This window comes from Elaeis guineensis, chromosome 11, assembly GCF_000442705.2.
Source record: "Elaeis guineensis isolate ETL-2024a chromosome 11, EG11, whole genome shotgun sequence".
In the NCBI taxonomy this organism is placed as follows: Eukaryota; Viridiplantae; Streptophyta; class Magnoliopsida; order Arecales; family Arecaceae; genus Elaeis; species Elaeis guineensis.
In genome coordinates this window covers 98,816,993-98,840,723 of record NC_026003.2, presented here as the reverse complement: position 1 = coordinate 98,840,723, position 23,731 = coordinate 98,816,993, and the positions used below count along the sequence as shown (strand labels likewise).

At 35.9% G+C, this 23,731-nt stretch overlaps 1 long non-coding RNA gene across 3 annotated transcripts; it reads left to right on the top strand.

Annotated features, from left to right (window-relative positions):
• The first annotated feature begins 757 nt into the window (after window positions 1–757).
• On the top strand, window positions 758–21,975 carry LOC105053581 (uncharacterized). 3 transcript variants are annotated; one of them, XR_833481.4, is made up of 4 exons: window positions 758–1,046; window positions 18,502–18,637; window positions 18,868–18,942; window positions 21,468–21,975. It is a non-coding gene; the product is annotated as an uncharacterized lncRNA (long non-coding RNA). The 3 variants fall into 3 exon arrangements; XR_833479.4 differs by having other exon boundaries at window positions 759–1,046; window positions 18,507–18,637; XR_833480.4 differs by lacking the exon at window positions 18,502–18,637 and having other exon boundaries at window positions 766–1,046.
• The last annotated feature ends 1,756 nt before the right edge of the window (window positions 21,976–23,731 follow it).

Here is a 23,731-nt window from a genome sequence, read left to right as displayed (position 1 = left end):
CATGGGGGTTTTGGATGGTGACCGGAAAAAAAAGAAGGAAGGAGGAGAAGGGCCTAATGGGTTTGGGGTTTTGAGCTCACATCCGAAACCCAAAATCCAGTTGGCTCATTTGCTTTAAAAGGAGGTGGATTCAGATTTTGAGTTTTAAAAATCCGGATCCATTAATCCATCAGCCTGTTAATAATTGACTTGATCAGACTATATTGAGTTGGTTTGATTTGACTTGGGGTTGTTTTGCGATTTAGCCCATGATGAAGAATTTAATATATAATATTCTTTTTCTAATTGTTTTGCAAGCAGAGAGGGAGGCGGTGGAGCCGTGGAGAAGAAAGGAGAAAGAAAAAAGTATTTTTTAAAATAAAATATAATATATAAAAATAATATTATGTAATATCTTAACTATATTTTATAATAAAATATTATAAAATAATACTATTGCAAAACTCTTATATATATAATATAATATAATAATAAAATATAATAAATAAAAATATTATTTTAAAATAATATATTTATTAAATAAAAATATGTGTGGGGTTTATGTAATTGTGTATGCTAGGTATGTACGTACATATATATTATTGATTAATGATTGAGAAGAAATAATTATATATTTATTTTAAAATTATTATTTTAAAAAAATAATTATATGCCGTGCATAGTATGGGTTCTAAGGTAGTGTATGACATATAATATAATGCATATGATATGATGTATATGAATGCTGGGTTTGCATTGGATCGGTGCAAACTCGAGTCTGGCTTCTTTAATGGGCGGCTCAAATTCTGTCCTCCGGGCTAAAATAACAAAAAAACAAGTCCAGGCCCGTTGGAAATGGTTTGGGCACCCCGGTGATTGTACTGCTGCCACTCCAGTGACCAAGGATTCCCAATGGGAGGAGCCACGAGAAGTGGCGGAGCGAGACGCCTCTCTCCGATCACTACCTAGTCGTTTTCGCCGCCTCCGCTTCCTCTTCTCCTCTTCCGAGGGACGCGAACGCCTGGAGGCGTTTCTACAGGCGCTGTTCCATCGAAAGATTATTCGAGGTTTCGTTCCCATTCGAATCCCTCCTCCTCCTCTTCCCTTGATTTCTATCTTCAGCTTTCTTTATAATGAGCTTCAATCCATTACGGTTCCAATGGTATCTATTTATTTTTTTCTTTTTCGAATCTTTTCTTGGTTCTTGGGTGAGATTTTTATAGTGATCAATGTTGATGCTTTTTCCCCTTTTTTTAATGTGTGTTTACGGGAGGAAGATTTTTTTTTTTTTGTTTTAGTTTCTTGCTGCTTGAAATTGTTTTGATTCGCTTAGACGAAAGGAGGGAGAAGAAGCAGACGAAAAAGTGTTCGATGATTGGTCCCATTCTTGATAGCATGACAAGGCGAGACATTTTGTGCATTCAATGGAAAAGCAGGGTGCTACTGCGGTGGCTTGGTCTATACTGGTGTAATCTCAATTTAGTATGCATCTATACAAATTGATAGACGGCAAGATGGCTGACGAAATGTTATTACAGAGATGCCCACCCTTATACCGTGGATAATAAGTGCTGTATAAATAGGAGCTTTAGGCATGACTCTTTGATGGCATAGAGAGATCAGTGCATTATGTTGCTTTGACAAATCTTGATGTAAAACTGATGTCTACTAGAGTAATTCAAGGATTTAAAATTGATATTTTAATGGATTTAATGATTCTACATTTTCGGAGTTTCAGCTATAAGTCTACACGTGAGATAGGATTTATATCAGGAAATGGTTAGAATTGGTGAGGGCTTGATGATTGATAGGATATTGGATTCTAATTTATCAACCAATAAAATTTTCATTATGTAATGCCGTAGGATTCTCTTAACATGATTTTTTCTTTTTTTTTTTTTTTTAAATATCCTATCTGAATCATAGAATAGTGACATGACATTTTGCAATGCTCATTTATGTACCTAATTCTCATTTGTGGTTTAGGATCTGACACACATATTTTTTTTGCTGGTCTTATTATTGTCTTGTAGGATCTTTTGAGTATTTGATACTGCCCATCATATCTTAATAAAAATAAAAAAAATATGGAGATAAAGGGGGAAGAAGATGGATTGCTTTGACAGGATCTGAACGTCCTAGTGACCACACTTCGAAGGTGGTTAAAAACATGATTTCTCTTCATTGATATCTTTGTCCATGAAATTGCTACTATTTATAGACTTATAGCCCCTTAGTTGACTTCTAATCAGACAATTACTTAAGCAAATAAAGTAAAAAGAATCCAAAAAGGCAACAAATATAAATTTTCCTAATAACAAAATATCATTAACCTAAAAGGGGCATTGTTGCCCATCAACACAACTCCACTGTCAACTGATTCATATGTGGAGACACATATGACAGGAACAACCTGAATCCAGAATCAATTCCTCCTTGGATCCAATTCCATCGGTCACTGCACCTTCAAGATCACTTTCTGCTGCACTAGCTTCTGCAGATCTTTTTTTCCTTCTTTTTCTGATCTTTCTATTGCTTGTTTTCAACTTATAACAATCATTCTTACGATGCCCTTGCTTGTGACAATAATGACAAGTCAAACTCCTTTTTTGGGACTTCAATATAGACTTCTACTTTGTCTAATTTTCTTTTATTAGACTTCCCTCTAGCAACCAAGCGTTTTGCCTAACTTGCGTTTATATTTTTAGTTATATGCTTCTCAATCAACTCTTTTGAAAGCAAGGACGCTTTAACATCTGCCTTAGAAATAGTATCTGTACTGACTACTATAGAGGAAGATATCTCTAAAGTGTTTATATGAAGGTGGGAAAGAGCACAACCGCAGGAGGGCTTGATCTTCATCATAAATTTGAATATTATTATTCTTCAAATCCATAATAATAGAATTAAACTCAGCAACATGAGATTTAATGATGTACCTTCTGCTGTATGCAGTATAAACAAAGGTTACTTCAAATACAATTTGTTGGTGAGGCATTTCGTCATATACAAGGACTCCAACTTGAGCCACAACCCAGCAGACATCCTCTCATTGAAGACTTCCTGCAAAACCTCATTAGACAAGCACAATTGAATTGAATGTGACCTATCTTAATATGTAATAGTGCACCATGATAAGCTTAATTAGATATGAATTTGGTTGACCCATGTATTAGAATTTGGTTTCCATGTGAACTCACCACCACAAACATGAGACCAGTTCAACGTAAGCTCTCTCTTTCTCTTTTAGTCACCCTCTTTGATCCTAAGAAACACTTCACTGCAGAAAGCATGCTACTTGTCCAAATCCCCCTTATTGATTACTAAAAAGGAATGGGATTGATGAAAGGGTAACATAACAGCAAAGATTCTGATACCATCATGATTTGCCATACCACCCAGTATGCCGTACCATACTAGATCAATACTGTCATACTATACCAAACCATATACTGACACTACAATAGGATAGTACCGGTACAAGGTCCGATACCGATATGGCAAATCTTGGATACTATCCTCTGATCTTTTCCCTTTTGTGATTTCCCACCGGACCTTGCCATGGGAGTAGCCAAAGGGGAAAGATCAGAGGATGGTATCAGAATTCCCTTCTCTTCTTCTCTCCCCTCATTGCTAGAGAGTTGCTGGGATGATTGAGAACAACAACAACCTCGAGGGTGCCAAGCAATACGCTTCCCCCGCTCAAAGGTACAAGATCTTCTGCCTTTCTTTTCACTATTTCTTGGAATCACTATCAGCCTGTTTCTTGATCCAAAAGATCCATCCAATTCCAATTTTTCTTGGTTCTAATTTCTATTGGGTTTTCTACATTGTTGGATCTATTTTCTTTTCTTCTTTTGTTCTTTTCATATTATTCTTTTTTGTGTTATTTACTTGTTTTTTATTCTTTTTTCTTTCGTTCTTTTGATTGTATTCTTTTTGGTGTTAGTTTTTGAAACTTTTTGTTTCTTTCGTTCTTTTTGATTGTGTTCTTAAACTAAAAAATTGTCTCAAGATGTTAGACCATTCCTAAATGTTGAGATGCAACAATCTTGGTTCGTCTTAGCCCATCCCAATTTGCAGAGACCCGAGGTCCTTGATGTGTCCCAAGAACTAGTGTTTATCTTGTACTACAATATGGTGTCATCGAAATGGATCATGTCCTTAACTCCTCATGCATATTTTGTCACATCTCTTTTTTTGGTAGTCAGAGGGAGGCCACGTAGGAAAGAGTGAAAGAAGATACATCCATGAGCATTTGTACTAGTGAAATGGACAGATTTGGGAGGAAAGTTTCTAGTCCATATAATAGGTGAATCATCCATCATGGCGAGATTAGTGGGATGGTCAGCTGATTGATTACCCCGACAGAGTTTGAGATGCATGAAAAGAGAGAAGGTGCTGCTTCCATCATCGAATATCACGAGGAGAAGGATGTAGAGGATGGTCATCGCATTGAATCCAACTTATAATTATAGTAGAATTCCCCTTTATTTAAATGTGTGGCGCTTGGAAGAGGGAAAGAGCTACATAAGGATCATAACAAATTCAACCACCGGCATGGGGGTAGTTTGGATAAGAATAGCTCAGGCAATCACTATTCTCTTAACATGATCATGCCAAAGAAAATTTGCACCATCCTTGGTAGGATGTTCTGATATGTCGAAATTCAACTTCATTTTTTTTTGTTGTGGGGAGGGGGGGGGGTGTGGGGGTGTCGTAGAGGCAGATTGGGTAAGGAATCCCAATGGCCAAGCATGAGAAGGTCTGAATCTTTTGCAAAATCAAGCAAATCTCTGCTGAGGTGATTACATGATGAAGTTGATCATGTGAGGGGTCAAAATCACCTCCCCTTATTTACTCATTGGTTTACATAAAATGATGGTTTGGTGCAGTACATGTTGCAGTATGTTCTGTGGTATGACCGGTTTAAAACCTTATATTGATAGTTTGATACCATCTGGTATAATGCATATATAATGTATGGGTTTGAATCTTGAAACACCCGAGGTTGAAAACTTCATCCACCAATGAAGGATGCAGCATGCATGCATGCATGGTATTAAGGATTGTGCTGACAAAGAATGTCAAAGGGTACGCATAGATATGCCTCAAGCACCCTTCATATTGTCCCCCCCTTTTTTTTTTAATCTCAAACCTCTAGTCTTGGATTTTCATTATGCTTTCTTGACAAATTGCTATGTTTCTGCAAGAAATAGTATGAAAGTATCAAGTTGCATGCCCTAGTCAAGGTTTTCTATGTGCTGAAGTCGTTAACATACATAAAAATCACATATCATCACATTGCCACATCTCATAACTTGCAATCTAATATATATTTAAAAGATGTGTTTTAACATTAGCAATTAAAATGCAGGTAAACAAAGAAAGGATACATCTACGGTATCATTTAGTAATAGTAGCACCTGCTGTCCAAAATCATTCAAATGATCATTAATATCATCAGGGATCATGTTTTGGGCAATAAATCATCCATATATTTTACGAATGTTTAATTTTTCAAATTTTTATAGCATGACCTCAAGTGCAGTTCATTGCATGCACTTTCTGGGAGCATTCCCCTTATTTGTTTTGGTGTATCAATTTGTCTACTTTTTTTGTTTTTTGGTTGGGTGATTAGCTTTTTTCTAAACATGCATAATGTTATTTAATTACAAAATGTAGCAATAATTTATATGAAAAATGCATTTCTATCGTAAAAAATAGTGTGTAACTATCCAATGCTACGACTATATTTTTCAACTTTTTTTTATGTTTTAGAACAATTAATTTGAAAAATAAATTCAAAATTAAAAATAGTTTCAGATTATTTTTTTGTAGATTGGCCTCATATGCAGAACATATAAAAATCAGCCCAAATGGAAGTGTTTTTATTGGCCAATTTGAAATTTATGATAATTTTGGCTTTCAATTTGTGTGGAATATGAATATGCGCAAATTGCATTGATTGTAGATCAAGATTTTGGTATCATGTTCATTACCCGCACAAACATGCTATATTTTCAGTATTAGAAATTTTTATTTTTAATTTATGAAAGTTGTTTTTTTCAAAAAATTAATACCATAGAAAATGTTATTCTAATGGAATTGTAGATGGGCCCCTTCCACAATGTATTCAACAATCATCCTGAACATACACCAATTTTAGTTATTTTTGCATTTAAATAAATTTTCTTGCAGTTTGAGAGTCAACCAAAACTCTAAAATTTGTTAAGTTTGACTTGCAATCATGCTCCAGGGTATGAATCCAATGATAAAATAAGATTTTAATCTCATTTTTACAGTCTTCCCTTAATTTCGCCAATTCATCACCAACTAGTTGTCGGATTATTTATGACACTCAAGAAAGGTACAACAAAGAAAATTACCAAGCTAGAATGAATTTCTAGTTTGGTGTGAAAATCCCATTAGCAACTTGCCCCCTCTTCCTCTCATTTCCACCCTATGTTGGAAATAACAAAATCACCTTTTAACCCCACTTTCTGAGCAATATCTGTGCTTACTACTCAACATAGAAGCATTCCAAGGTCAGTTCGGACGAACCAAAATTTCAGAATTTTAACTTATTTTTGTCTAAATATATGAATTCGACTTATTTTTAAATATGTATCAAATACCACCAGCACATGTGCTCCCATGTGCACCCACATAACACACATACTCTATGTGGTACCTTGACTACCCACATACTGCAGTCGCTTTTTAGAACCTTGCCAAATTCCTTTCGTGAAGAAAATAAAAGAAGAAAACGACACATCAGTAATATAAGAGAGAGAAAAGGACACATCAGTAAAGTGAGAGAGGCGGAAAGAGCAAAGGAGAAGAGGGAGGGAATAAGAGGAGGAGAAACAAAAGAGGGGAACTCCTAGAGAAGGGGAAGGAAAATATTTTGCAATTTCAATGGAGCAAACTGGTTCAATCAATAAACAAGAAGCAGACAGAGCTGAGAACTTCCAGCCGTAGAGAAGCCTTAAAGGGTGCAGTTTATTTTTATTGTATATGTTGGGCCATTAACCTGTTTGGTGAATGTTACATTAGTATTCCCAAATTTTTCTGTTTTTGAACTCAATTTTGTTATTCCTTTTCTAGTATTGCTGCATTTTCACCATTGCATCTACTTCATCATTATGCATTTGAATATGATTGCTCTAATGTTATTTGATGCTTATCTTATAAGAGTCTGCTAGATATTGTAGTGATCTCACAAACTTTATCTAGTCATTGTGTTCCTTAAAAACATGCTTTGATCTTAGCATTCTTCTGTACATTTGACAAAATGTGATGAAAATAATTTCCCTGACCACTCCATTTAGTTTATAAGTTGTTTCTGATATCATACAATTATATGATATATTATTTTAAAAATCCAGTTAAATAGTTCTTTTTCTAAGAGTTTAGATCAAAATATGGCTGGAGTACATGTAGTTGTCGTCCTGCTAATGACTGGAAACTGTATGTTTGTATACATGTAGTTGGTGCTTGAATATTGTTGTGTAAGTTCAGTGAATCAGTGGAATGGGAAAGGGTGCAAAGGGTTTGGGTTCACAGAAGTTCCAAAAGCTCACATAATGCTTCTTGCTTTATTTTAATGTCTCCTTGAGGTAGTGTGTTATGAAAATAATGCATAGTTGTGTTATTTCCTTTTCTTCAGTCTTATTTATGAAAATTAATTGTGACCATCCATGCTGGTAAGTTTTGGAGCTGAATTATGATTCTAGGCTTATAGACATTTTCTAGATGGTTTTTGGATATGTAATCAATGACTGTTTGAATGCATTTTGCTAATTTAATTGTTAAGATATATATAGTATTTTAGTATTATATATTTTTTTGCATATGTAGTGGATATTTCTTTTCATGTATAGTGGAGGTTTTTGTGGCATTATTGCTGGCCTATGTTGCCATATGTTGGCCTATGTTGCATATGTATACATTCTGTACTCTATATATTTTGATCAATGAAATCCGTAGAGGGCATGCTCTTTTATCCCTCTTTCATGGTATCAGAGCCAGAAACCTAATTAGGGATATTGATCCATAGCCACTGATAAATGCACAAATATATCATATGAAGTATTAAAATTCTTAATATTTAATCTCTATTATTTTGAATTTAATACTTATTATATTCTTCTTTAGGAATAATTAGTAATGAAGGTTTAATCATATATCCAGCTCAATATGCGCAGATAAAGCCCAAACTCATCATGAACACGGCATGGAAAAGAGTAGCTGGGTTTTTTGGGACCCATGCGGTTGAAAAGCTGGGCGCGTGAGTGGCTTCATGTGGTTGGGTATGCAACGAAAGAAGAAAAAGCCAAAAATTTAAAAAGTGGAGAAGGGAGGGAACCCACGGCTTCTTCACGTGGCTGGATGATGCTGGGCTTTGAGAGGAAAGCTAAGGGTCCCATGGCATTTAAAGCAATAAAAGAGGAAACAGTGAGCTGGGCTTCACACGAGTGAGCTGGGTTCGGATGAGGCTTTACGTGGGATGGCGCTGGTATGCGGCAGTCTTAATTTCCCAAGGAAGCACGAGGTGTGAGTGCTGGGACGAAGCTTGGAGCGCGACTTGGGTATGGCGACGCGATGTGCGGGTGTGTATGGGTCCAAGTGCAATTCAAATAGGTTCAGTATTGGGAACAAAAGCGGAAAAATTTCAGCAGCGAGCGGTTGACGCGAAGCAGGTGTGAGCGGCCCCTGGCATACGAGTGTGAAAGAAACAAAACAGATGTGGGGACAACGCAGTCTTCACATGATGCAGATGGTTGGGACGAGCGACGGAACAGAAGAAGAAATTTTTAAAAGAAAACAAATACCTTCTCTGGTTCATTAATCCCACATCTAAAAAATATAAAAACTTCCTACCTATAACATCTATAAAAAGGCCTCAGTGCCTCTACTCTTAGTATCTCTCTCCATATTATATCTTTTGTAGGGGCCCGTGTGACAGACAAAAATACTCATCTTTTTAATTCTTTAGCTTTGTTTCCATTTTCTTCCACCCTTCCAACATACGAGAAGGAGAGTCAGCTAGGAGAAAGTGCAAAAATCAGAAGGCTCTGCAGAGGAAGGCCGTAGAAAGAGATCCTAATTTAGATTTTTCTCTTTTTTTTATTTTTATTTTTAATTTTTGCTTTTAACTTTAAGTCCTGTTAATGGCTTAAGAGTTAAAAGTTTTGTATCAAAAATTTTATTCTAGCAATAAATTAGTTTCTTTCTCTTCAATTTAATTTATGCAATTTTTAGTTTCAGCATCAGGATAGTTTAAATTCTTGCATTTATTTTTCTGCAATCCTTTAATTTCTGTAATTTTAAATTCTTGCAATTAGCACAGTTCTATTTTATGTTTGTTTCAAATTAATTTATGTCTAACTAAGCAATCCTCCTAGGGTGCGATGAAGCTAGACTATGATTAGAAGCCTTCTTCTTTGAATTTTTTTTCGAACTTTTAATTTTTAGAGTTCTTCTCCCTTCATCTTTCTTGCCAAGAGACTTGATGGGTTATAGTTGGGTCAGAATCTCTTTATAGTCCATACTTGATTCGGTACAAAAGGGGATAATAGGTAGAAGGCTCACAAATCTTTTAAAATCCTTTCTTCTTTTTTGTGAAAAATTTTGATGGGTTATAGTTGGGTTTGAGCTCCTTCATAGCCCATACTTGGGTAACACAAGAAAAGTAGTTGAAAGGAGAATCTTTTAATTAGGATGAAAGTGAAATGCTTGATAGATCATAGTTGAGTTAAGTCTCTTTATGGTTCATGTTTGTTCATGCTTTACACCTTAATCAAGAGATATCATAAAAGAAATTATAGAAAGGCTATCTAATTCATTATTCTAGTGGATTTAAAAGTCCTAGATCTTTTAGTTGATATAATCTGCAATTATTTTTCTCATTGCTTTAGTAGTAGTTACCAGCAATCTCTCCATCTTTCCTTTAGAGCTCGTCTGAGTCAGAATTTAAACACACTTTAAAAAATCCAATTTCTCGTAGGACCGATTTGTACTCGCTGAACATACTACATTGCACACCGTGTGCTTGCGTGGTCCCACGAAGAATTGGATTTTTTAAAGTGTGTTTAAATTCTTACTCAGGCAAGCTCTAAAAGAAAGATGGAGAGATTGCTTGTAACTACTACTAAAGTAGTGAGAAAAACAATTGCAGATTACATCAACTAAAAGATCTAGGACTTTTGAATCCACTAGAATAATGAATTAGATAGCCTTTCTATGGTTTCTTTTATGATGTCTTTTGATTAAGGTGTAAAGCATGAACAAGCATGAATCATAAAGAGACTTAACTCAACTATAATCCATCAAGCATTTCGCTTTCACCCTAATTAAGAGATTCTTCTTTCAACTACTTCTCTTGTGTTACCCAAGTATGGGTTGTGAAGGGGCTCAAATCCAACTATAACTCGTCAAAGTTTTTCACAAAGAAGAAGAAATGATTCTAAAAGATTTGTGAGCCTTCTACCTATTATCCCTCTTGCACCGAATCAAGCATGGATTATGAAGGGATTCTGATCCAACTATAGCCCATCAAATCTCTTGGCAAGAGAGATGAAGGGAGAAGAACTTTAAAAATTAAAAGCTCCAAAAGAAATTCAAAGAAGAAGGCTTCTAATCATGATTTAGCTTCATTGTAAATTCTAGGGGGATTGCTTAGTTAGACATAAATTGATTTTAAGCAAATATAAAATAGAACTATGCTAATTGCAGGAATTTAAAATTGTAGAAAAATAGATGCAAGAATTTAAACTTCCTTGGTGCTGAAATTAAAAATTGTATAAATTAAATTGAAGGGAAAGAAACTAATTTATTATTGGAATAAAATTTTTGATACAAAACTTTTAACTCCTATGCCATTAATAGGGCTTGGAGTTAAAATCAAAAATCAAAAATTAAAATAAAAGAAAGAGAAAAATCTAAATTAGGATCTCTTCCTACAGTCTTCCTCTACAGAGCCTTCTGATTCTCGCATCTTCTTCTAGCTAACTTTCCTTCTCGTGTGTTGGAAAGATGGAAGAAAGTGGGAACAAGGCTAAAGAATTAAAAATGTGGGTATTCCCGTCTGTCATATGGGCCTCTATAAAAGATATGGTGTAGAGAGAGATATCTAAGAGTAGAGACACTGAGGTCTTTTTATAGATATTAGAGGTAGAAAATTTTTGTATTTTTTAGATGTGGGATTAATGAACTAGAGAAGGTATTTATTTTTTTTTTAAATTTCTTCTTCTGTTCCGTCGCTCGTCCCTGCCGTCCGCGTCATGTGAAGACCGCATTATCCCCATATCTTTTTTTTTTCTTTCGCGCTCATATGACAGGGGCCACTTACATCTGCTTTGCGTCAACCGCTCGTTGTTGAAGTTTTTTCGCTGTCGTTCTCAATGCTGAACCTGTTTGAATTGCACTTGGACCCATACACAGCGCACATAGCGTTGCCCACCCAAGTCGTGCTCCAAGCTTCGTCCCAGCACTCACACCTCGTGCTTCCTTAGGAAATTAAGGCTGTTGCATACCAGCACCATCCCGTGTAAAGCCTCGTCTGAACCCAGCTCACTCGTGTGAAGCCCAGCTCACTGTTTCCTCTTTTATTGCTTTAAATGACGTGGGACCCTTAGCTTTCCTCTCAAAGCCCAGCATCATCTAGCCACTCCCAGCCACGTGAAGAAGCCGTGGGTTTCCTCCCTTCTCCACTTTTTGAATTTTTGGCTCTTTCTTCTTTTGTTGCATACCTAGCCGCATGAAGCCACTCACGCGCCCAGCTTTTCAGCTGCATGGGTCCCAAAAAATCCAGCTGCTTTTTTCCATGCCGCGTTTATGATGAGTTTGGGCTTTATCTGCGCATATTGAGCTGGATATGTGATTAAACTTTCGTTACTAATTATTCCTGAAGAAGAATATAATAAGTATTAAATTCAAAACAATAAAGATTAAATATCAAGAATTTTAATACTTCTTGTGATATATTTGTGCATGTATCACACCTTCCAACTTGAATTTTACTCATCCTTGAGTAAAGAAGAAAATGAGATACATGTACCAACTTGTTTAGATGTAAAAATTTCATCAGGCGATTTTAAGATTAGCTGATATTTGGCCAGAGAGTTAACGAGATATATTATCGAATTATCAATTCAATCCCAAGTAGTGGTTAAGTAGAGAACATAAAATTTTAGATTTTTTCTTAACCAACTCCCCACTTTATTCTTTAAGTCCTCTATCTTTAGTATGGGTTGGAGTTTTTTTTTTTAAGTATATATTACAGCCAGTGCAATGTCCTAACCCCTTAAGCTTTCTATCTGATCTTAGTAGCGTGCTTTGGGCCAATGGCTTCCAAACTAGTTGGTTTTAGGGTATTAGGTGTAAAACACCCCATGGGCTTACTGACTCGAGTTAAAAGGCTATGGGTTGACTGACTGTATGATTGAGTTTCTTCACATCCCCACTTTTTGACACGAGATTCACCGCTTGTTTAGGTGGAAAGATCGATTACTCAGTGAGACAATATTAAAAATCTATTTTTATTTAATTTTTTTTGCATATATTGATATTTTCTACTCATGCCCATACAAAGTAGATTCTTTATTGATATAGGTTGGACGAAGGTTTTAGAATCACTCAGAAGTTTGTTCTGTTCTAGACTTAACTATTTATTGGGTTTCCTTAATAATTGGGTCCTTGGTATTTCAGAAATTCTCTAGATCATTAATCAATCATTGATTAAATTGCTTGATTAACTTAAAGCAAGACGAAATCAGGTACATAAGACTCATTGTTATCAGACTCAAGACTTAATTAATTTATTTACCCTCCGCCAACTTAATTAACTTTATCCTTAATGGAGAAAGAAAAATAAAAGATGTAATAGATAAAAAGGAACAGGAAAGAATACACCTGATTCGTTGTGTTCTTGATCCAGCAGGGGTCTTCAGATGTCTTTGAGGATGCATATATGGCTCTTCCCCCAACTTATTTGACATAGTCCTTATTGAAGTAAAAATTTAAATAAACTAAAAGGAGAAATTAAAATGTAAGGAGCTGGGTTGCTTCCCAGAAGCACTAAGTTTAACATCTTCAGTCAGATGCTAAAAGAATGCTTATCCTATTCCTGTTCGAATCTTAACATGGGTCTATAATTCTCTACGTGATTCGGTTTCTTCCTCAAAGTATTTCATACGTGGAACCTTTATGTGATTCATTCCCCTGATAGCTAACAACTCTTCCTCTATAACTAGATCTAGGTATAACTTAAGTATTGGTTGGGGTTCTAAGAGACCTAGATTTATATACTTGAGGTGCCGAGGGAGTGTTTCAGAATGCCCCTTTATTGCCTCCTCCTTTCTAGGCAAAGATTCAACCAGTGTCATGAGGGGTTCAACTAATAATTCTGATCTTGGTTGAATGCAATAGTCATTAAGTGTAGATATCTCATTAATATTTTCAGCTTCGGATATCTCCTCCAGTTCTCCGGACCTAAATGTCCTCAACTGGTCTCCTTGCTTAAGTTCTAGACCATTCTAGGCTCTAGGGTCAACCTTAAATTGGGTTGGTAATCTACCCTCTTCTTGTTCACTAATCACTATATCTGCTTGGCCAAATTGTATTAATAACTGATTAGTGGTTTGCATGAAATTACTGAAAATATTTGTCATGTCTGAAGTTGACTGCGCCAAGACTTCTAAACTCCTTTCTAATGTGCTAACTTCTTTCTTAAGATCTAAATCTAGTTGATTGTTCATTGCTTGATTAGGCCTTAGGTAGAACTGATCAAAAATATGGGCTCCTAATGTTGCATATTGTGACCATGTAAAATTAGGATGATTTCTCCATCATGAGTTATAGGTTGGTGCATAAGATATATATCTCTCATTGAATGCACTTTCCTGTGTGAATCCGTTTTGGGTTGGACTCATCAAGTAAGGACATTCCTCCACAATATGATCTGGTGCATCGCATCCAGTGCACATGGATGCTAGCATTTGGTTAAATTGGATATATCTTTCGAATTCTAAGGCTTCAATTTTACTGATCAAAATTGCAATTCTAGTATCTTCAAACTTTCTTGTATAAATGTATGCATCTTCAATTTCAGTGAATGTAGGATGCATGTTAATTGTTTGAGGGCTAATTGTAAAATTGTTAGTTGAGGATCTAATTCTAGACGGTTGGATAGAGCTAATCAGGTAACACAGATCCTGCAGGATTAGATTATCTAATGGAATCCATTTCTTCTTCAATGACCTTATAGGCTTGTAGGCTTAGATTTTGTCTGACCAATCGTCGATTGTCCTAGTAGAAGATTTTTTTTTAATGTATTTATTTTTTTTATTTTAATTTTTTTTTGACGAAACAAGAGGAGGAAGGAGAGATAGATGAGAGGAGAATTCTAAAGGTAAGAAACCTAGAGGGTTCTAAATCTAGAGACGATAGAAAAGAGTGTTTTAATTAGATTTAAATTTTTTTATTAGCAAACAAGTTGTACAAGCAATTGAACTCTACCTAAGGTTAGTCTATATTTAGACAGCTTCTAATTGCCAAGGTTGCTTTCGAGTACTTCAAGTTCGAAATTGGCTTACCGAATCGGTCAGATAAGTATAAGATTGATGGAAGGTTCTCCATGCTCTCGCAATGGACCTAATTGAGAATCATCTTTCTTTGGAACGTAGTTCTTGAACGACTTTTCTAGACATCGACAAGCCAAGCAACTTGAATTCGGACCAACTCTTGGGTTCTTTTGTCCTAATGAGCTCGGATGTTCCTAGGGTTGACGTCTAATTGATTTTAATTTAGGAGCTTGGGTTAATCCAATATGAAGGGTGGTGATCTTTCGGGCTAAGGAAGGGTGATCAAATCCTTATCTTATCTTGTTTAATGGGTTGTGCTCTTAAGGTATTTTATGACTATGCAATGCAAACAAAGTAAGATGTCCAAGTAAACCAGTAGAAAATTTTTAAATTTTAATTTATTTCTCTATATTAATTAAGTATTATGATGTGCTAGTGTCTTTTTTTTTTAATTTTATGTTTAGTAAATAGAGAAAAAGAAAACTAAAAGCATGAAGAGCAAAAATTTAAACACAAATTAAAATATGTCAAATTCTCCGACAACGGTGCCAAAAAACTTGATATGTCTTAAATTATAACATAAGCGTATGGTGTGCAATGTAGCACGTTCGACGAGTATAGGTCAATCCCACGAGGAATTGAATTTTTTAAAGTGTGTTTAAATTCTTACTCAGACGAGCTCTAAAGAAAAGATGGAGAGATTGATTGTAACTACTACTAAAGTAGTGAGAAAAATAATTACAGATTATATCAAGCAAAAGATCTAGGACTTTTGAATCTATTAGAATAATGAATTAGATAGCCTTTCTGTAGTTTCTTTTATGATGTCTCTTGATTAAGGTGTAAAGCATGAACAAGCATGAACCATGAAGAGATTTAATTTAACTATGATCCATCAAGTATTTCGCTTTCATCCTAATTAAGAGATTCTCCTTTCAACTACTTCTCTTGTGTTATCCAAGTATGGATTATAAAGAGGCTCAAATCCAATTATAACTCATCAAAGTTTTCCACAAAAAAGAAGATGAAAGAATTTTAAAAGATTTATGAGCCTTCTACCTATTATCCCCTTTTGCATCGAATCAAGCATGGACTATGAAAGGATTTTGAGCCAACTATTGCCCATCAAGTCTCTTGGTAAGAGAGATGAAGGAAGAAGAACTCTAAAAATTAAAAGCTCGAAAAGAAATTCAAAGAAGAAAGCTTCTAATCATGGTCTAGCTTCATCGCAAATCCTAGGAAGATTGCTTAGCTAGACATAAATTGATTTGAAGCAAACATAAAATAGAACTATGCTAATTGAGGAAATTTAAAATTGCAGGAGTTAAAGGATTGTAGAAAAATAAATGCAAGAATTTAAATTATCCTGATGCTGAAATTAAAAATTGCATAAATTAAATTGAAGAAAAAAAATTAATTTATTATTGGAATAAAATTTTAGATACAAAATTTTTAACTCCTAAGCCATTGCAGGGCTTGGAGTTAAAATCAAAAATCAAAAATTAAAATAAAAAGAAGAGAAAAATCTAAATTAGGTTCTCTTTCTACGGCCTTCCTTTGCAGAGCCTTCTGATTCTCGCACCTTCTCCTGACTGACTCTCTTTCTCGTGTGTTGGAAGGGTGGAAGAAAATGAGAACAAGGCTAAAGAATTAAAAAGATGGGTATTTTCGTCTGTCACACGGGCTCCTACAAAAGATATGATGTGGAGAGAGATATCTAAGAGTAGAGGCATTGAGGCCTTTTTATAGATGTTAGAGGTAGCACATTTTCGTATTTTTTAGATGTGGGATTAATGAACTAGAGAAAGTATTTATTTTCTTTTAAAAATTTCTTCTTCTATTCCATCGCTTGTCCCAGCCGTCCGTGTTGTGTGAAGACCGCGTTGTCCCATGTCTATTTTTTTCTTTCGCACTTGTACGCCAGGGGCTGCTCACACCTGCTTCGCAGCAACCGCTCGTTGCTGAAAGTTTTCTACTTTCGTTTTCAATGTTGAACCTGTTTGAATTGCGCTTGGACCCATACACAGCGCACATCGCGTTGCCACACCCAAGTTGCGCTCCGAGCTTCGTCCCAGCACTCGCACCTCATGCTTCCTCAAAAATTAAGGCTGCCACATACCAACGCCATCCCGTGTAAAGCCTCGTTTGAACCCAGCTCACTCGTGTGAAGCCCAGCTCACTGTTTCCTCTTTTATTGCTTTAAATGCTGTGGGACCCTTAGCTTTCCTCTCAAAGCCCAACGTCATCCAGCCACTCCTAGCCACGTGAAGAAGTCGTGGGTTCCCTCCCTTCTCCATTTTTTGAATTTTTGGCTCTTTCTTCTTTTGTTGCATATCCAGCCACATGAAGCCACTCATGCACCCAGCTTTTCAGCCGCACGGGTCCCAAAAAACCCAACTGCTCTTTTCCATGCCGCATTCATGATGAGTTTGGGCTTTATCTGTGCATATTGAGCTAGATATGTGATTGAACCTTCGTCACTAATTATTTCTGAAGAAGAATATAATAAGTATTAAATTCAAAATAATAGAGATTAAATATCAAGAATTTTAATACTTCTTATAATATATTTGTGCATTTATCAGCCACTAACCATCAAAACCTCTCCTTCCTCCCCTCTTTGCTACCATCTGGTTTCTTTTTTCTAGTCTTCCCTGGTGCTGTCCGGTTTCTCTTGCTAGATTTTTCTGCTGCTGCTTGTTTCCTTTTTCTGGTCTTCTCTGGTGCTTTCCAGTTTCTTTTGTTGCTGCTGCTTCTTTCTTTTTTCTGGTCTTCCCTAGTGCTGTTAGTTTTTCTTAGTGTTGCTCGGCTTCTCTTGTTGCTGCTGTTGGATTTTTTCAGATTTTCCTTGGTTCGCTTGGCCTTCCCTGGTGCCGCTCGGACTCTCTTTGAGTTGCTGTTTTTCTTTCTACTGCCACTTGTTTTTCTGGTCTTCTCTGGCACTGTTGGCCCTCTCTAGTGCTGCTTGACTTCTCTTGGAAAGTGATCTTTATTGATAACTTTTGATCTCATTCCTTTCGGTGGTGCTTTTCTTTGGTGGTAGACATGTCTTCATTTACTGCAACACTATCAGTTAACATCAAAACTCTTGTACCATTAGAACTCATAGATTCTACATATTTGGTGTGGAAATAAGTTTTTCTAAGTGTCTTAGAGAGTTTTGGTGTCACTCCACACGTGGATGGGACTAGTATTATCCCTCTTCAGACCATTAAAACTATCGATAAGAAGACTATTGAGAATCCAAAGTATTTAATGCGGAAGAAGGTAGACATCATCATACTTTCCTGGATTAATGTTACTTCTCTTAGCATATTACAGAGGTTATATCCAGTTCATCCAAAACTGCCCATGATGCATGGAGAATCATTGAGGCATACTTTTTTGACAAAATTTTTACGGCCTTTTCTCTGAAATTTGAATTACGAAGCATTATGAAAGGATCAATGGGCATGAGTGAATATATGCAAAAAGTTAAATCCATAGGGGATGCCCTTCAGGCGATTGGTAAAGATGAGTCCGATTACAATTTGGTCATGATTGTTCTTCTAGGACTACCAGAGGAATATAGAGAATTTGTAAGTGTATTAAACACACATAGGATGAAACCTACATTTGAACAACTTCGACCTCTTCTACTGCAAGAAGAGACAGAAGTTCAGCGCCGTGTCGAATTGATGACACCTCTTACTTCTTCCACCACTGAAGGAAAAGCCCTTTATGCGAATCGCGGTTGAAATCATCGTGATGGATGCAGGGGTAGTTTTTGCAGAGGTCGAGGACAGTGTGGCAGATACAATTCAAATCCTGATTGTGGATACAATAGAGCGTACATATATCCTCAGCCTTTTCCTCATCTTAACCAACAACCCAATTTTCACAATTTGGCACACAATGTCAGATATGTGGAAAATTTAATCATTCTGCTCTTCAGTGCAGGCAATGCTTCAATCATGCTTTCACCACAGATGATATTCCTTAGACCTTCGCTGCTATGAGCCTTCAGGAGCTTGGTGAGGAAGTTTGGTATCCAGATACTGGAGCATCTAATCATAGGACTACTAACTCTGGTATTCTCTCTTCCTCTAAACCTTATAATGGGCATGAAAAAATTCTAGTTGGTAATAAAAATTTACTTATTATTCAGATTGGTGAAACACGGTTGAGTACTGCTTCTAACTCCTTTGCTCTAAAAAATGTTCTCGTTCTTTCTATTAAAAGAAATTTACTTTCTGTTCGTCAATTTTGTTATGATAATAATTCTCGTTTTGAATTTGACTCTTCTGATTTTTCTGTAAAGGACCTGGAAACGGGGAAGGAGCTTCTCAGATGCCGTAGTTCGGGAACTTCACCCTATCCAATTTCTTCTAGAGTTGTAAGTATAGGGAATAAGCAACGGTCGATCTTTGTTAGCATCTAGATTTAGTGGAGATATTTGGCATAGACGGTTAGATCATCCTAGTCTGGCTGTTCTTTCTAAATTTTTTAAAGAAAATAAAGTTGTTTCTGATGGTTATTCTGGACTCAAATTATCTGTTTGCAATGCATGCAATATAGAAAAATATGTCAATTTTTTTTTCATGATTCTGAATCAAAATATGCTTTTTCTTTTCAACTTGTGCATTCTGATGTATGGCAAGCATCTGTGCCCTCTATTTCTGGATATAAATATTATATATATTTGTAGATGATTATTTCCATTATTTATGGATTTATTTTTTGAAATTTAAACATGAGGTTTTTGAAAAAATTTTAGAATTTCAAGCAATGGTTAAAAATATTTATCATCACAACATTAAAATTCTTTGATCTGACAATGGTAAGGAGTATGTGAATGAAAAATTTTTTGCTCTATGTTCATAAACTGGGATTATTCAGAGATTCTCGTGTCCTCACACACCACAACAAAATGGTGTTGCTAAAAGAAAACATAGACATTTATCCAATGTTATTCGAAGTCTTCTTTTTCAAGCTTGCATGCCTCGTTTTTGGGTAGAGGCCCTATAAATTGCTGTTTTTCTTGTAAATTGTACACCTTCACTTGTTGTTATGGACGGAAAATTGCCTTATAATGCTTTGCATGGTTGTGTCCCTTCTACCTTGCAACTTGTAAAAGTTTTTGGATGTTTGTGTTATCTTGATCTACAGGATATTGCCAAACATAAGCTTTCTCTCTGATCTCTCCCTTGTGTATTCTTGGGACTCTCAGATAAGCATAAAGGGTTTCGTTGCCTATATTTAAGCACTCGAATAATTTTAATTTTCAAATATGTTATCTTTGTTGAAACTATTTTTTCATATCCCCGTCTCTCCAAATTTTCTATATCTTCCGCAACTGGTTCTACTGTTTCAGATTTTTACATATTTCAAAATTTTCTTTATATTCCTTCTTTACTAGGTGAGAGTCCTACTATTAATGCATTCTTTTGTTTCACTTTCACCCATATTTCTACAATTGATGATCCTAGCACTTCTTGTACCGATCGGTCCACTTTGTCTGTTTCACCAATCTCTGAGTCATTAACTCAATTTATTATCAACTTGAATAATGATGCTATACAGGTTAGAGATGAGAACTATACCACTGCTATTGGTTAGAAAAAGCTTCAGGTCTATACAAGATGAACAACCTCAGGGCGGTTGCACCCACCACTATGACCAATTCTGTTCCTATACTTTTTGAACCTCCTCTTTCCACTCCACCTACTGCAGACCCACCAGTTTCATCATCTTCTTCACCCATTGTTCCTCCACCTTTCCGTACCCACTCTATGTTCATCTGATCCATGACAAAGGATATGACTGCGTCTACCTCCTTCCTCGCTTCTACGAGTTCTTCTCTTTCCATTGAGCCTAACTCATTTGCTGAGGCTTTTCAGGATGTATGTTGGCGTGCAGCTATGATCAAAGAATTTAATGCCTTATTGGCTAACTTTACTTAAGATCTTGTTCCTCCATCATCTATTAATCTCATTGACTGCAAATGGGTATATAAGGTTAAACAGAAGGCTGATGGTTCTCTTGAGCATCTTGAGGCTCGGTTTGTGGCTCAGGGATACAAACAGCACTAGGGTATTGATTTTGCAGAAATTTTTTCATCAGTTGTCAAATCGACTACTATTTACACTGTTATTTCTATTGCTTTCTCCTCTAGGTGGCCGCTTCGGCAACTTGATGTGAAGAATGCCTTTCTTCATGGTATTCTCTCTGAAAAGGTCTATATGAAACAACCACCTGGCTTTGTAAATCCTTCTCTTCCTCATCATGTCTGCCACCTATGGACTAAAGCAGGCACCTCGGGCTTGGTTTCAATGCTTTACTTCCTTTCTTTCTGAGATTGGTTTTATTGGAAGTACTGTAGCTCCTTCCATGTTCATTTGTCACTCCTCTTCTGGCACTCTTGTTCTTCTCCTATATGTCGATGATATTATTGTTACTAGAAGCTCCTCTCTTTTAAAGGCACTTATAGAATTTTACAATGAGAGTTTGCCATTAAGGATTTGAAGTCTCTATATTATTTTTTGGGCATTGAAGTTACTCGATCTCCTTCTGGTCTTTCTCTGACTCAACAGAAATACGCACGCGAACTGCTTGAACGTTATGATTTTCTCATAATTAAGCCGGTTGTTACTCTTTCTCCGAGTGCTCGTCTCTCGGCTCATGAAGGACGTCTTCTTGCAGATTCTTTTCTCTATCGTCAAATTGTTAATGCTTTGCAATATTTTACTTTCACAAGATCAGACATCTCATATGCTGTTAATACAGTTGCTCAATATCTCCATGCACCTCATGAGACACATATGCAAGCTGTTAAAAATCTTCTACGATATATTTGCGGGACGTTGTCCTACGGCATTTCTATCTCCCGCTATCTGAATCCATCATTCATTGTTTTTTCAGGTGCTAATTGGGTTGGCTGTCCAGATACACGGAGGTCTACTTCAGGGTATTGCAAAAGGGTATTGCAAATCTCATTTTACATGTCCGTACAAAGCACATTGAACTTGATCATCACTTCTTATGGGAGAAAGTTCAATCGAGTGATTTGGATGTGGTCCATATCTCTTCTGATAAACAACTTGCTGACATCTTTACAAAACCTTTGACCACTTCTCGGTTTTTGCTTTTGCGAACCAATCTTCATCTCCATGCCAAGGATGCTCAGCTTGCGGGGGAATGTTAAGATATATTTAGTATTTTAGTATTGCATATTTCTTTTCATATATAATGGATATTTCTTTTCATGTATAGTGGAGGTTTTTGTGGCATTATTGCTGTATTATTGCTGGCCTATGTTACCATATGTGTTGGTCTATGTTGCCATATGTGTATATTCTGTATTCTATATATTTTGATCAATGAAACCCGTAGAGGGCAAGCTCTTTTATCCCTCTTTCATGTTGGAAAATCAATTTTCAGGAAAAAAGTGAGCCAGTTTAGGACTTAAGAATCATGATAATGACAAACGTGTGATAGTTTTTCCTTCAATGTAAGGACACAAAAAGGATAAAGAAGGCTTTTGGTTTAGTATTTTAATAGGTGAGGATTTTCATGTTAGATAGGATGACTGTAAATTTAATTCTTTGATCATCAAGAAAAAATAATGGAAACATAGCCATTTTGCTTGTATGGTAATCTCAAGTGGTGGAAATTCATTTAGATATGACAATGAGAAAATGCTTCTTTGGGGCAGTTTAGATTCTATTAATGTTAACAATGAAATATCATGTATGTGTAATTTTGAGTTAAATCTACTTGCCAGTTAATATTTTTTATTTATTTAAAACAAGTAAAAGTTATTCTGAATCATCAATATGGTTGGGACAAAGTTTACCCAGAGGATGATTCCAAGCATTTTCTTGTATGATCGCAAACACTTGCATGGTCTGTATGAGACAATAATATTTGTGGGCCCAACCTCTTGGAGATTTATTGTCTGCGGATTGAGTTTTTTCAGCTTACTTTTGGTTTCTGTGGTGGCATTGGTCTCTGCAGTGGCATTCCTTTAAGTTTTTATTGATGTAGTGAACAATTTGGTAGCAATAAACAGAATGACTATTCTTGGTTGAGTTTGGCTAATAGGAAGATTCCAAGTTTGCTTTTGGTTATGGCATATGCAGTTGAGTAAGAACTTATTGGAATTGAACATAAAGTGGGATGATTATGTGGCATGTGATTCCTAAAGGACTGGAATAGAATATCATTCCTAAAAACTGATGTGCAATTTCCTTCCAAAAACATAAAACATTGAACAGCACAGAATGCCTTTTAATATAGGTTCATGTAAAAATATTATGATATTTATATTTTAAAAGTTTGGCGGTTAGGGGAGTCCCTATACAATTAAATGAACTAAAGAAAATGGTTCATCACTGGAATAAGCAATGCTGCTATGTTTCATACTTGTAAATGATTGAAAGTAAAGCTTGACAATCTTGCAATGGAAGAGCTTCTCTCCTTATGCATTATCATGTTGACCAGCTTTATATTCCTAGCAACAATGCAACTAGTAGGAGAAAACATCAAGGTTGTGCACCACCAACAACATCAAGGTTGAGCACCACAATTAACCAACACTACATGGAAAACCATCAATGTGATTATATGTAGACCATGCATTATTTTGTTACTTCATCGATTGGCTCTGTAGATAATGTTGCTTTGCAATTAAAACATTTGTAGGTTGAGGTAGAAAGAAATTGTGGAGGGTTCTTTTCTGCTGTAGTCCAATTGAAGAGGTAAAATATCACTTGCAATCTGAGACCGTTCCATAAATGGTTGGGCTGTAGAAATTGTTTCTTGGTCTTGTGTCTAGTAATTTATATTAGTCTTTTGAATAGTTATAGTATAGAGAGACTGTTTCTTGATGGTCTGGTTCAGTTGGGCAAACAAGTAAGCTAATTTTTAGGAGAACGACTATTTCTAATGGTCTTATTTTTTTTTTACCTGCACTGAGAGGTGACCATGATATCAGAATATGATGTGATGGCATAAGTTTGGTGGGAGAAGTAGTTGACGAGTTGAATCAACCATTGCTTCAATCCATTTTTCTTCTATATCAAAAGGGATTATGTTTGTTTCTTCTGTTTTCTTTAGTATACTTGTCAAAAGAAAGAGTTTTTAGAGCATGGAGATTGTGGAGGGACCCAGATGTTGGCATGATG